Source organism: Dipteris shenzhenensis, chromosome 5 (assembly GCF_047967505.1).
Source record: "Dipteris shenzhenensis isolate YYH24624 ecotype China chromosome 5, Dip_SZ_1.0, whole genome shotgun sequence".
In the NCBI taxonomy this organism is placed as follows: Eukaryota; Viridiplantae; Streptophyta; class Polypodiopsida; order Gleicheniales; family Dipteridaceae; genus Dipteris; species Dipteris shenzhenensis.
In genome coordinates, this window is record NC_141600.1 from 4,352,504 (window position 1) to 4,365,343 (window position 12,840).

A 12,840-nucleotide genomic window follows, 5' to 3' on the forward strand; every position below is an offset into this window, starting at 1 on the left:
GTAGCGACTTCTAGGACTACAAGTGGCAATGAGAGAAGGGGGGAGAGAAGGGCCTTGATACCACATTGGAAGCCAAGAGACGAGAGCAAAAGGATGAAGAGGAATGCTCACAAAGGGAGAGAAGGAAGGAGAGAAGAACGGTGAACAAAGAGACAAGTGAACACATAACGTGGTATTAGCTATCAACCTTATGAATGGAAGGCTACAATACGATCCATCCAAACCGCATAGGTACCATCGATTTTATAGGCTACCGAGTCCACTCCACATCCAAAATCTATCCAAGATCCACATCCTCTAATCACGTCGAGGTAGATTTGGCATACTCCAATCAATTGATATACAAGTCTCAACGCTACTCCCCATGTCAAAGCAAAGGACTCAGAGGTAATGTACAATAATAATTTGAAAACTTTTGTCCAAATTACCTTGGCAATATGGCAACTCTAGAAACAATACCTGCGAGATTCCTTTGCAAGTTGGCATCTCATACATCAAGAGCGCTTGCACATCTGAGAGCCAATATATACCTCTCCATGCTTCCTACTCTGGCCCTAGTAGGGACATTTGGGTCCCTACTAGGCTCGTATAGTGGCATCAATAAATGCCTTAAAATGGGATGAAATAGACGTCTTGATCCCCTATGACTTGTCTGTCCTCATCCTTGTACAAAACAGCAATGATGAGTATGAGGACGTATAGCAAGATTGAAATCATACAGCAGTGATCTACTTAGTATCATATCAACATCATGTTAAGGAACTACGAAGAAATCCTTTTGATCTCTATACTTTTGTATTTGGAAAGGGATATTTTGTGCTATGGATGACTCTTGCTCATTATGACCTCCCAAAGCTCCTGAGATAGGTTCTGGTAGATGGAGTAATTTCACCAATCTATCACTCACTAAGTCATAATCACATCCCATCATCTAGCAGTACAACTATTCTTTGTCCATTCACAAACCCGTACACCTTGAAAAGGCCATGTGGTCCAAAGGTGTTGGTGTGGCTCGAAATCAAGATCGTTTATGCAGAATTTTGAGCCGCCATTTTCGGATCCAAGGGAAATGTTTCTGTTTCAATGTTTCTTGCAATTTGCCATCTAATCAAACTTGAATGATTATGTCGTATTTCCCCATGTCTCTCCGATAGGGGGTAATATCTATGGTTGCTGAATGGACAGCATTCACTATTGGCTCGATAGTCAGGTAGATTTTTGGGATGAGAAGGTAGAAGCCTCACCATCGTGCTTGGATGCCTTAGCTTTTCCTTTGACTGAATTTGTCTTGGCAATTTTAGTCAAAAGAATAGGACACCAATGCCATACATGCCTTGGCTTGTGTTTCTTACGTCCAAAACATTTGTCTTCCTAGTCAATCTTTTCTTTTCTTCATCAGTCATGGAAGGAAATGGCACCCCTCTGGGACATGATCGGCTGTTGACAATCTGTACAAGAGCCTTTATCTTTCCCTTTTGTTCTTGAATCGAGATTGGTAAGTTGTTCTTTGATGTTGATTGACCATCCTTATTGAAGGGTTTACGAGAATTCAACTTTCTTTCAGCTATTTCAGCCACTTTAGTGAGGCCTCTAAGATTGGTTGGTTGAACATTTCAACCTCATACTCACATTAGGTCTTTAGGGCTGTTAGATATTTCTTTCTTCTTTCTTCTTCACTCTTTCCTGGTAACCCCAAGAAGAGTTTCTAAAACAAGGCTATAAATTCAGCTGGCCCAACCGACTTGGTTGGCTCAGCCCAACCAGCCCTATGTAAGGGCAAGGGGCCAACCCCCCTTGCTCCTTTCTTGTGCTGCTGCCAAGGCCTTTTGCATCCCTTCTGCTGCTCCTCCATGTCCTCCATGCAGGCGCCTCCAATACCTGCTCATTCCGCCTTCTTTTGGCCATGTTCACGCATCCAAGGACCTGCACCAGTCCTGTACAGCCACTTGTACTCACCCGTACTAGAGGCGCTGCTGTTCCGTACTGTTCCTTCAGGATCCTCCACCCAGCTTTTTGGTCTTTGTGCTGTCCACATGACAGCCTGTTTGCTGTCCATGTGGCAGCCCCTTTTCTTCTCTCTTGGCTGTGAGGTGCTGCCCATGTGGCAGCCCCCTCCCTCTCTTTTCTTGTCTGATCCCTGCCCTCATGGCAGCCATGATGCTGCCATGTGGCTCTCTCTTAGACACCAGGTTCACCCCCCTTATGCTCTCCTCATATGGGGGCTTACAGATGGGGAGGTGACCTTTCCAACACCCCCTCTCACCGACACATCTCGGCCCAATGCCCACACGTCAATGACGTTGCTCTAGTAACTCCATGGTCGTAGTCCTTTGGAACATTTCGATTTCGAAATCTTTTCCTGGCTTTTCATCCAGTGGCTCTCGCTCCACCAGGTCTGGTTCTGCTTCTGCACACCATCCTGGTACACAGGTCCATCTCTGGTAGAACCTCTTGGCACTGCGACCTTTAGTCACATTCCCGCCTTAGAACTCGAGCAATCCAGACGCCATGATCTTCCAGTTGTCCCCCTCATAATGAGTGAACAACCTGGAGTCTTTCAGGCACCATGCTCTGAGAGTTTGTTTCAACCCGTCCTTCCTTTGGCAAGGTCCGCAACAAAAGAACCATCTTGAGAAATGAAATCCCAAGAATATCTCGAGATAACTTGGACCACGAACTTTCACTAAGCTCTCAAGCAGGTACTCTTCTGGCTTCAGTACACCTTGTCCATCACCTTCCAACAATTTGTGTCCGAGATTTGAAGAAGCACCCACACTTCCCCTTCTGTCTTCGAAGAAAGCCCATTCCTTCCAATCTCGGATTACCTGAGACATATGAAGAGCAGATTCTCTCCAGAGCATGCTATAAAGGCTCAAATTAAGAACATCAAGTATATACCAGATTGTCGTATTGCTTGTGTGCTTGCTCTGAAAGCAAACCATGCACCTCATCGAGGCACATACCAATAGCCTATGTAATCCTGTGATGTCCCCTTTTGAATTACAGCATCCATCTGAACACGAAACCCTAGGGCACTCCATGGAATCCACCCTCGTGTCAGTATCAACAGCCACGCACCTGGAAGATTCCAAGCACTCCATGCTGTCCTTCACCTTCACAAAGGTCTCTGACTCCTTGTTGACCCACATCTCAATGTCAGACATCATCACTGTGGTTTCTAGGTCGGCATATCTGACCTTAGTAACACATGGAGATGTCACCAAGAACAGTTCTTCGATTACCACATTAGCTTCGGCTTTTGTGTCACCCTTTGAATCTAAGTCAGACGGCTCCTCGTTTTTTTGATCCGCCTTCTTCTTTCTACAATCCTTGGCAAAGTGGCCTGGTGTGTCACAATAGAAGCACTTCTTCTTCTGCTGCCTCTTTTGGGAAGTGTCGTCGTCATCCTTCTTGGACTTGCCACCGTTAGGCTTGCCCTTCCCTTTGCCAGCGTAATCCTTTGCCAGCAATGCCTTGTCATCTTTGTCGTTCTTGTAGAGCTTTTCCCTAGCTTCTTCCTGGAGTAGTAATGGACCCAACTCCTCAAAAGTCAGAGGTTTGGTCCTTTGTCCTGCTGTCACAGTCGTCACGAAGCTTTTGAAACTCCGAGGTAGCCTCCTCAGTAACATCAAGGCCAATTGGCACGAATCCATCTTCCGACCAATCGATGCTAGTTGATCCCTCACCACCTTGACCTTCGTCAAGTGGTCATGTACCGAATCTCCCTCATCCATATCCAAGTTGTAGAGCTGATGCTGAAGAAGCAAGATCCGGGATGTGTTATCTGTCTCGTACAGATCCTTTAGAATGGCCCACGTCTCTATTGACGTGTCGCCCATCTGGATGTGAGGAAGCACAGAGTCCGCTGTAGTCCCTATGATCAATGCCAGGGCATGGGCATCTCTATCTTTCCAAGCTTCGAGCTACTCTCCATCTACTGGTATGAGTATCTTCCCCTTGTTGTCCACCACATCCTTTGGCTTCGCCTCCTCTCCTGTTGTCAGTTTCCACAGCTTTCGAGCCACTAAATGACTCCGGATCTTCACCTTCCAGATAGGATAATTTGACCCATCTAGTTTACCAGACTCTCTAAAGTTAGGGATGGTGTAAGAAAGAAATCTTGGGGAGGAGGAAGGGAGAGAAGGGGCTGAAGAGGCTTTTGAAATCGACATCTCTATTGCTAAACCACACAGCAAAGTCGAACAAACTCAACCTTTTGTAGACCAAAACTTTGTATGCACTTGACTGAACCTGAGTCACCCTCCTCGCAATGGCACTGTCCTCTAGTCGTGGAAGTTGATTCCCAAGAGCTTTTGAATCAGGGTTGTCCTTCAGCAAGGTCCCTGCCTTCAGGTTCCCACACCTGTGAGCCTCCTTCTTGGGCTCTGATACCATGTTAGAAATCGACCAACAAAGGGTACGCACAACGGAAGGCTGATAGAACAGCCTAGGAGCTCACACAATATGTGTGGGGAGTGGAATCACAAACGTCTTTAACTTATGTGCATCACATAGATGTGCAGACTTATCAATAGACAATAATCCAACCAGATATAGAAGCTACCAAAACAATATATTTCTGTCCAAAACTATGGACACAACAAAAGAGAGATAGATCCAAAGCCCCACCAGAGCATTGTCCTTTGATCTTACCACAAGGTACTTCTACTATCTGCCGAATATCTCTAGACTCGAGCCTGGGTGCTCCACCTCAAGCGTATGTAGACTCTTTGTTCAGATCACAACACATTGCTGCCCTAGAAGACAGCCAATGTCCAGTGCCTAGGGAGCTCAGTCTGCAGCACACCTTCAACTCCAAGATGAGGCCCTAGGGATTGCCTTCAGGCTGCTCCTGTCTGCTCCTCTTTCTGCTGAACTGTTGGATACAAAATGAGGCCCAGGTCCTCTCTTTTTATAGGCTCCAAGAGCCATCAAACTGACCGACCAGCCAGCCCTAAATGGGCCGACTGGCCTGGTGGGTTGCTGGCCGACTTGGTTGGCTGGCCCAACTGACTTGGTTGGCTCAGCCCAACCAACCCTATATAAGGGCAAGGGGCCAGCTCCCCCTTGCTCCTTTCTTGTGCTGCTGCCAAGGCCTTTTGCAGCCCTATTGCTGCTCCTCCGTGTCCTCCATGCAGGCGCCTCCAATACCTGCTGGTTCCGCCTTCTGCTAGGCTATTTCCACGCATCCAAGGACCTGCACCAGTCCCGTACAGCCACGGGTACTCACTTGTACCTGTTTGCTGTCCATGTGGCGCCCATGTGGCAGCCCCCTCCCTCTCTCTTTTCTTGTTTGATCCTTGCCCTCATGGCAGCCATGATGCTGCCCATGTGGCTCTCTCTTGGACACTAGGCTCACCCCCCCATACTCTCCTCATATGGGGGCTTATAGATGGGGATGTGACCTTTCCAACAAATTATCCATTATCTTGTCGTGCTTTCTACTAGAAGTGCAAGAGATGTCTTCAACACCATGTCACTGTTGGCATGCGCAATAATTTCTCTACAACCTTTGGGTGATTAGCTACGACAATAGCTATTATTTGTGCTGCCAATCCATAACATCCTTGCTTCAGCCTAGTCCTTGGATAATTTTTATCACCTCCTAATGTGCCCTTGTGAAAAGTACTTGTGTGGATGATTGTCCTTCATGAAGTACTTGTGTGGATGATATCATATACTTAGGTGTATATGATCTCTTGTGACCCATTGAGGAAACATATCTAGTTTTATAAAGGATTTTATTTTGGAACCTGCACGACTATCTTGGAATACATGATTGTGTGCAGGTCTTGCAGTGCAAGGATGTTATGATTGTCCATTTCAAGGAGACAATTTCGGGATTTTTTCTCAAAATTCCATTCTATGCATCTAGAAAGTGGTGTATGTAAACCATCAAAATGTCTCTCTATGGATTGTGCTACCACATCCATGGGTCGTATGGTACGCTTGAAATGACAAAAGCACCTTTGTTTATGATGGCAAGCGGTTGACTAGTAGAATGGGTCAAACCTAACATAGCCACACCTCCATGGGCAAAGTATCAAAACAATTATATTGAACCTCCATAAATGACTCTACATACTTTATATGTGTAGTGCTTGGACAAACAAAAAACCAAAGTCTATCATGAGTAAATTGCATTTTAAACCTTCCTCTTTATGTGAGATGAACGAACTTTTTGTATATCTTTTATGATTGTTGTGACTTACTTTGTTACTTCTCCTCAAATTATGAGTCTGATTTTATATCTGTCTCGCTCTCACACACATCTGCACGTCTTTTTTGTTGGGTGAAAGTATTACAGAGTAACTATCCCAAAATGGGATGTGCCAAAGTACATTAAAAGAAGATCTCAGTATATGACAAGTATACATTAGAGTCTATGTAATGAGTTTGCAGGCAATCATAGAGAGATTGTTGCAAAGAGTGCTTGAAAAAAGAGAAAGGTGAGAAAGTAGGATCACCAAAGACTCTATGAGTTCTGTCCTTCCATAGAGAGTCCAGATTGCCCAGTAGCGAACTCAAGTGAAAAATAAATCAAACTTCTGTCTAGGTTGGTGAATCCCAAAAAGCTAGAAGAACTTCCCAAAAGTAGCATTTGGAAATTTGGTTCTTAAACTCTGCCCAAGGAAGCCCAAGAAATCATGAGTATGGGAGCAATACCAAAGAAGATGAGGCATTGACTCTAGCAGAGCCAAACATCTGTGGCAGTCGGAGCTATATGTCTGCGTGCCAAAAGCCACCTAGATAGAAGAAGCCTAGCAAAACTCTTCACAAGAAAACCTGTTGTCGAAGGGGAATTTTAGAATTCCAAATCACTCGCAATCTCTTTCTCCACCACTTTGTAGGATGATTCATTTGCCAAAGATGATTTGCCCTGTGTGAAACCCAGGGCAAGGGCAAAAGAATCTTATGTAAAGAAGATACAGTAATGTGGGACAGCTTTCAATGGATGGCATGTCGACCCTGGCGAATGAAGAGTTCAATCCTGAAGCTGGTCCTCAATCTCTAGTGGCGGTGTTGGCTGAAAATGCTGAAGCATATGAGTAATAGTGTGCCATATAGGACGATAAGGCATGCCAAGACCATATTTTGCAGCAGCCAAATGAAAAGAAAGAAGGGTCCCATCATCAAGAATGACATTTGCAACCGAGTGGATCCCTTTTAGACTAAGGAAGTACGAATGCCTAGGCTCCTACAAAGCCAGCGGAGGGGCAAAAATCCTTGACCAATGTATGCTCTTAGCTCTCAGAGAATTTCCCTTCAAGGAACCCCGGCCATGCCATTTCAAATGCGAGAGGAATGTTTCCAGTCCATCAACATGTTGGAGACCAGTGGACAGCCTTTGATCTTACCATCAATACAACCCAACAGAAAATCCCAGTGAGTGGGGCTGCCATTATTCAGAGGTAGGGGTGGTGAGCCGTAAAAGCAAATGGCTCATCATGGCAGCCCAAAGCTGAGAACCCTGCATGAAATGCAGCATCATTTTTTTTAAATGAGCAAGAATATGCACATGAATGTTAAGAATATTCAGACCCCCATGCATCTTTGGCGAAGAGAGATGTCGCCAAAAGAAAACATGTTGCCGAAGCGGTACTTTATAGGCCCAAAGTTGCTGTAATCTTTTCCTCCACCACTTGGCTAGGCGATGCATTCGCCAAACAGAATCACCTCTCTCTGAAACCCAAGGTTGAGGCAAAAGGATTTTATACAATGCAGGTACAGTAATTTGAGATAGCCTCAAAGGACGAGAAGACGACCTTGGAGAAGTCAAAGTCCAATCTTGGAGTTCCAAAGGAGGAATCGGAACAAAGGGCGAAAGCATAGAAGTAATTTGTCGCCACAAAGGAGAGGGATAAGTGGCTGCTAGAGAAAAGGGGAGCACAGTACCAGCATCATCTATAACATCAGCAACCGAGGTGATGTCTTTAAACGAGACAAAGTAGGAACGTCGAGGTTCCTGTAAAGCCAAGGGAGGCTGAAAGACTTTGAACCAGTGAATGCTTTCAGCTCTCAAAGAATTCCCAGGCAAAGATTGCTGTCCATTCCATTCCATTCCAGATGAGAAAGGACATGCTTCCAGTCACCACATACATACACATACACATACACATACTTTTTTTTTTTTGTAAAAACCAGTGTATTTATATTCTCATAAATTTACAAGATGGGAAGTCTCTAAAATGGAGAGTATCCCAAAGATCAGAAACATAAAAAGAAAAGATCTATGCAAGAAGCATGGATATCACCCTCATGGCAGGCATCATATAAGGATTGCCGCAATGAGGCTCGGAAAGATTCATATGACGTGTGAATCTGGCGACCCAAGTATGCCAAATTATGCTCATTCCAGATTGTCCAAAGAGCCCAAAATCTGACTCATGAGAGAAATAGTGAATAGTGAGACAAGGACCTCATATATCTTCCAAATAACCAAAAATGTTTCCCAAATCTGTGGCTCAGGAAACGGAGTCGAAGATGATCTGAAATTCTTCCAAGGAGGTTCCTGGAACACGGGCAGTGCCAAAGCAAATGAGGGACAGTCTCTGAAGGAGCTCGACATCATAAACATGTGGATGGTGCAATATGACGTTTGGCAAGTGTGATTCCCACTGACAAAGTGCCTGTCATGCATCTCCAAAGAAAAAGTCTTTGTTTCAAAGGCATTTTATACTTCCATATTATCCGGAGATTCTTCCGCCACCATGAAAGGGGCTTCCTGATATGCCACAGAGTATTAGCATATTGCTGAATCCATGGAGCAGGCTGAAGAAGCCTGTAGGCTTTGATGGAGGTCAAGACAGGGAGAGGAACAAAATGAGAGTATGTAGCAGAGGGTTGCAATTGCCAATCCATAAGCCTGTCTGTGCCAGCCACAGGAGGAACAGGGAGAAGAGGATGTAACAAAACAGCAATTTTCTTCCATATGGACCTATGATGCATTCCCAATGCATAGGAAGCAGTGGCATGAGGAAAAGATAAGACATAGCCCTGATCATCTACCACATCATTTATGTATCTAATTCCCAATTTTATGAGATTATATGCTCGAACAGCTTCCTGTAAAGCAAGTGGAATGTCAAAGATGGCACTCCAATGAATACTTTCTTTCCTCATCGAGTTTGTCCCCGAGCAGTTATCGGGAGCCCATTTGACCTTAGAAAGTACCTGTTTCCAGTTAAGTATCAGAGCAATAGAGAAAGGACAGCCAGATATCTTCCCTACAAATCTCCCAATGACAACCTCCCAATGATCAGTAGTCCAATGGCCATATGCCGATGTCCTCATGTTGACACACATGGATGCTATCATACAAGTCCATGGTTGTGGTTGACGGGAAAAAGCATGGAGCATAGTCGCCGTCCTTGCAAGTACATGATATCTGATATTTAGAACATTAAGTCCTCCATGCATCCTAGGAGAGCACACCATTTCCATCTTCAGCAGTCTCAATGCTTTCACAGCAGCTTTTGTCCTCCATAACAGCTCCATAGCTTGAGACATAAAGGCTGAGATATCTCTAGAGGACCAATGTAGCAAAGGCAAAAAGAACTGAACATAAGACATTACAATAGACTATACTATTCTGAGCCTGACATGAAGTGGCCAAGTAGAAATTTTGCAATATTCCAATTTATGTTGAAGTCTTTGAAAGATCCATTTTAGCTGCTGCTTCCTGGTGATGTGCCATCCTATAGGATATCCCAAATGCCTGACTACATCTTTGGAATGTACCACCTGACCTGGCCAGAGAATAGAATGCCAGTCACATTGTTTCAGGGGAAGCAATTTAGATTTGTCAAAATTGACATGCAAGCCCGCTGCTAATCCATACAATGATAGGGTGGTTATAAGCATGTGAACTTCCCGAGGAGAATTTTGTGGCATTAAGAAGGAATCATCAGCATATGCTTGTGCCAAAAAAGATGCAGCCCCAGGGATTTTAAGACTAGTCATTTGTCCTGTGTTTGTAAGATGATCAAGATACATCAAGAGGGGATGGGTCGCAATAGCATAGAAGAGAGCACTAAGAGGGCAGCCCTGTCTAACTGATCTCCCCAGTGTCCATGACTGAGATAGATGACCCCCAAGAATGCACTGAGAAGTAGAGCCAGAATAAAGCCAATATACTGTATTTGCTATCTTGGGACCAAAGCCCAACTTTGTCACGATTTGAGAGATAAAATCCCATTGAACAGTGTCAAATGCCTTAGCAATGTCTACCTACAATATGAGCACATCTTGGTGCGAGTACTTAGCATATTCAATTGCAGTCAATGCATTTGAGATATTGTCATGGATTTGTCTTCGCGGCACAAACCCATTCTGATGAGGATGAAGGCCCGCATTCAATATCCCGTGAAGCCTATACACAATCATTTTGGCAATGAGTTTGTAAACTACAGGCATCAAAGTAATAGGCCTCCAATCTGACATATGGTCACACAGATGTTTTTTGGGCGCAAGTTTGATTATGCCATGCTTCCAAAGGTGCAGCAAGTGATTTTCTTGCCAGGCAACATTGATCATTTGCAAGAGGACATCTTTCAAATCATCCCAAGAGGACATCTTTCAAATCACACATACACATACTTTTTTTTTTGTAAAACCAAGATACTTATATTATAAAACATTCATTTACATCCAGGGCATGCTCAAAATAGAGCTACAGCCCTAGCCATCAGAAGCAGTAAAAGAAAAGTTGAATACAAGAAACATCCAAATCTTCCTCATGTAAGGCATCATATAAAGACTGCCTTAATGAGGCTCTGAAAAACTCATAAGGATGCTGAAGAGGAGAATTCAGGAATGCTTGAATGCGCTGCAGCCAGAGGGTCCATAAGGCCCAGTATCTGATCCAGTGGAAGAAGAGAGAATACTGTGACAAAGAAGCTGATAGTTTGCCATACATCCAGAAAAACCTGTAGAATCTGTGTGCTGGAAATCTGAGAGATAAAAAATAGGAGATTCTATCTAGAAGGTCTCTGGAATATGAGCAAAACCACAATAAATGCGGAATGCTCTCCGATGCAAGGTGACATCTTGGACAGAGAGGTGAAGCTATTCGTCGTTTAGCCAATTTCACTCCCACTGGGAGAATACCAACAATACATCTCCATAAGAATAGTCTTTGCTTCAATGGCATTTTCAACTTCCATATCATTTGCAATCTTCCTTTCCACCAGGCTGATGATTTGTTCAGATGCCATAAAGAATTAGCATGATGGGCAATCCAAGGAGGAGGTAAAATTAATCTATAAGCCTGTATAGATGTCAATGACTGCAAAGGCTTAGAAGAAATGCTTGAACTTGAAGACTGAAGGTGCCAATCTTGAAGCCTGTCACTGCCATTCAATGTCGGAATCGGAACCAGAGGAAGTAGGAGATCAGCAATAGCTTTCCAAATAGGTCTATGATGCATTGCCAGGTTGTATTGTCTACATGTTGCTGGAAAAAGGAGAAGATTTCCTTGCATATCTACAACATCATCAATGAACCGAATACCCATTTTCATAAGATTGTAAGCTCTGATGGGTTGTTGGACAGCAAGGGGAGAGGAAAACACAGCACTCCAATGAATACTCTCCAATCTGAGTGATGAAGCTAGAGAAGCAGGATGAGGAGACCATTTGATGTGAGAGAGTACTTGCTTCCAATCCTGAATCAAGGAATTGGAAAATGGACAAGCAGGGATTTTACCTTGAAATTTTCCAAGTACTACTTCCGATGGATCTACTATCCAATGTCCATAAGCTTGTGTGCGCATCTGACCACACAAAATTGCTAGCATAATAGACCAAGGTTGCTCTTGTTGAAAGAATGTTTTGAGCATAGTGATCTTTCTTGCCAACACATGATATTTGATGTTTATTATATTCAAACCACCATGCATTCTGGGTGAGCAAAGCAAGTCCATTTTGAGCAACCGTAAAGCTTTTTTAGGAAGCTTGGTTTTCCAAAAAATCTCCATGGCTTGAGACATAAAGGATGAGAGATCTCGAGATGACCAATGTAATAGAGGAAGGTAGAACTGGACATAAGCTAGAACAATAGACTGGACAATTCGAAGCCGTACATGTAGAGGCCATGTGGAAATCTTCCAATATTGTAATTTGTCCTGAATTTTGTTGAACACCCATAACATTTGTTGCTTATTACTGATTTTCCAGCCAATAGGATAACCCAAATGTCTAACTATATTTTCCAGTTGAATAATCTGGCCTGGCCACAGAATAGCATGCCAATCACAAAGCTTGAGAGGCATGAGTTTTGATTTCTGAAAATTAATTTTAAGACCAGCTGCCAACCCAAAATCTGAAAGGGTATCCATCAATAGGCGAATCTCCAATGGGCTGTTCTTTAGCATGAAGAATGAATCATCTGCATAGGCCTGCGCTATGAAGGGTCGTGAACCAGAAATCTGAAGCCCCTCTAGCTGTCCAGTATCAACCATGTGATCCATATAAAGAAGCAATGGATGTGAAGCGATGGCATAAAGCAAGGCACTGAGAGGACATCCTTGTCGAACCGAACGTTCGAGAGTCCAAGACTCAGACAAATGTTTCCCTATAAAGCATTGTGCAGTAGAATTTGAATAAAGCCAATATATGACATTAGATAGCTTTGGCCCAAAACCAAGTTTTTGCATGATTTGAGAGACATAATCCCACTGTACTGTATCAAACGCCTTTGCCACATCCACCTGCATGACCAACACATCTTGATCTGAATATTTAGCATATTCCATTGCAATAAGAGTGTTAGTGATATTGTCATGTATATGCCGTCTTGGAACAAAACCATATTGCCTGGGATGAAGTCCATCATGAAGGA

General features: G+C 43.8%; 1 protein-coding gene across 1 annotated transcript in view; it reads left to right on the top strand.

Annotated features, from left to right (window-relative positions):
- The window catches only part of LOC147901527 (chromatin remodeling protein DDM1-like), a 128,085-nt gene that overhangs the window by 4,571 nt on the left and 110,674 nt on the right, over positions 1–12,840 (top strand). The window lies entirely within an intron of this gene.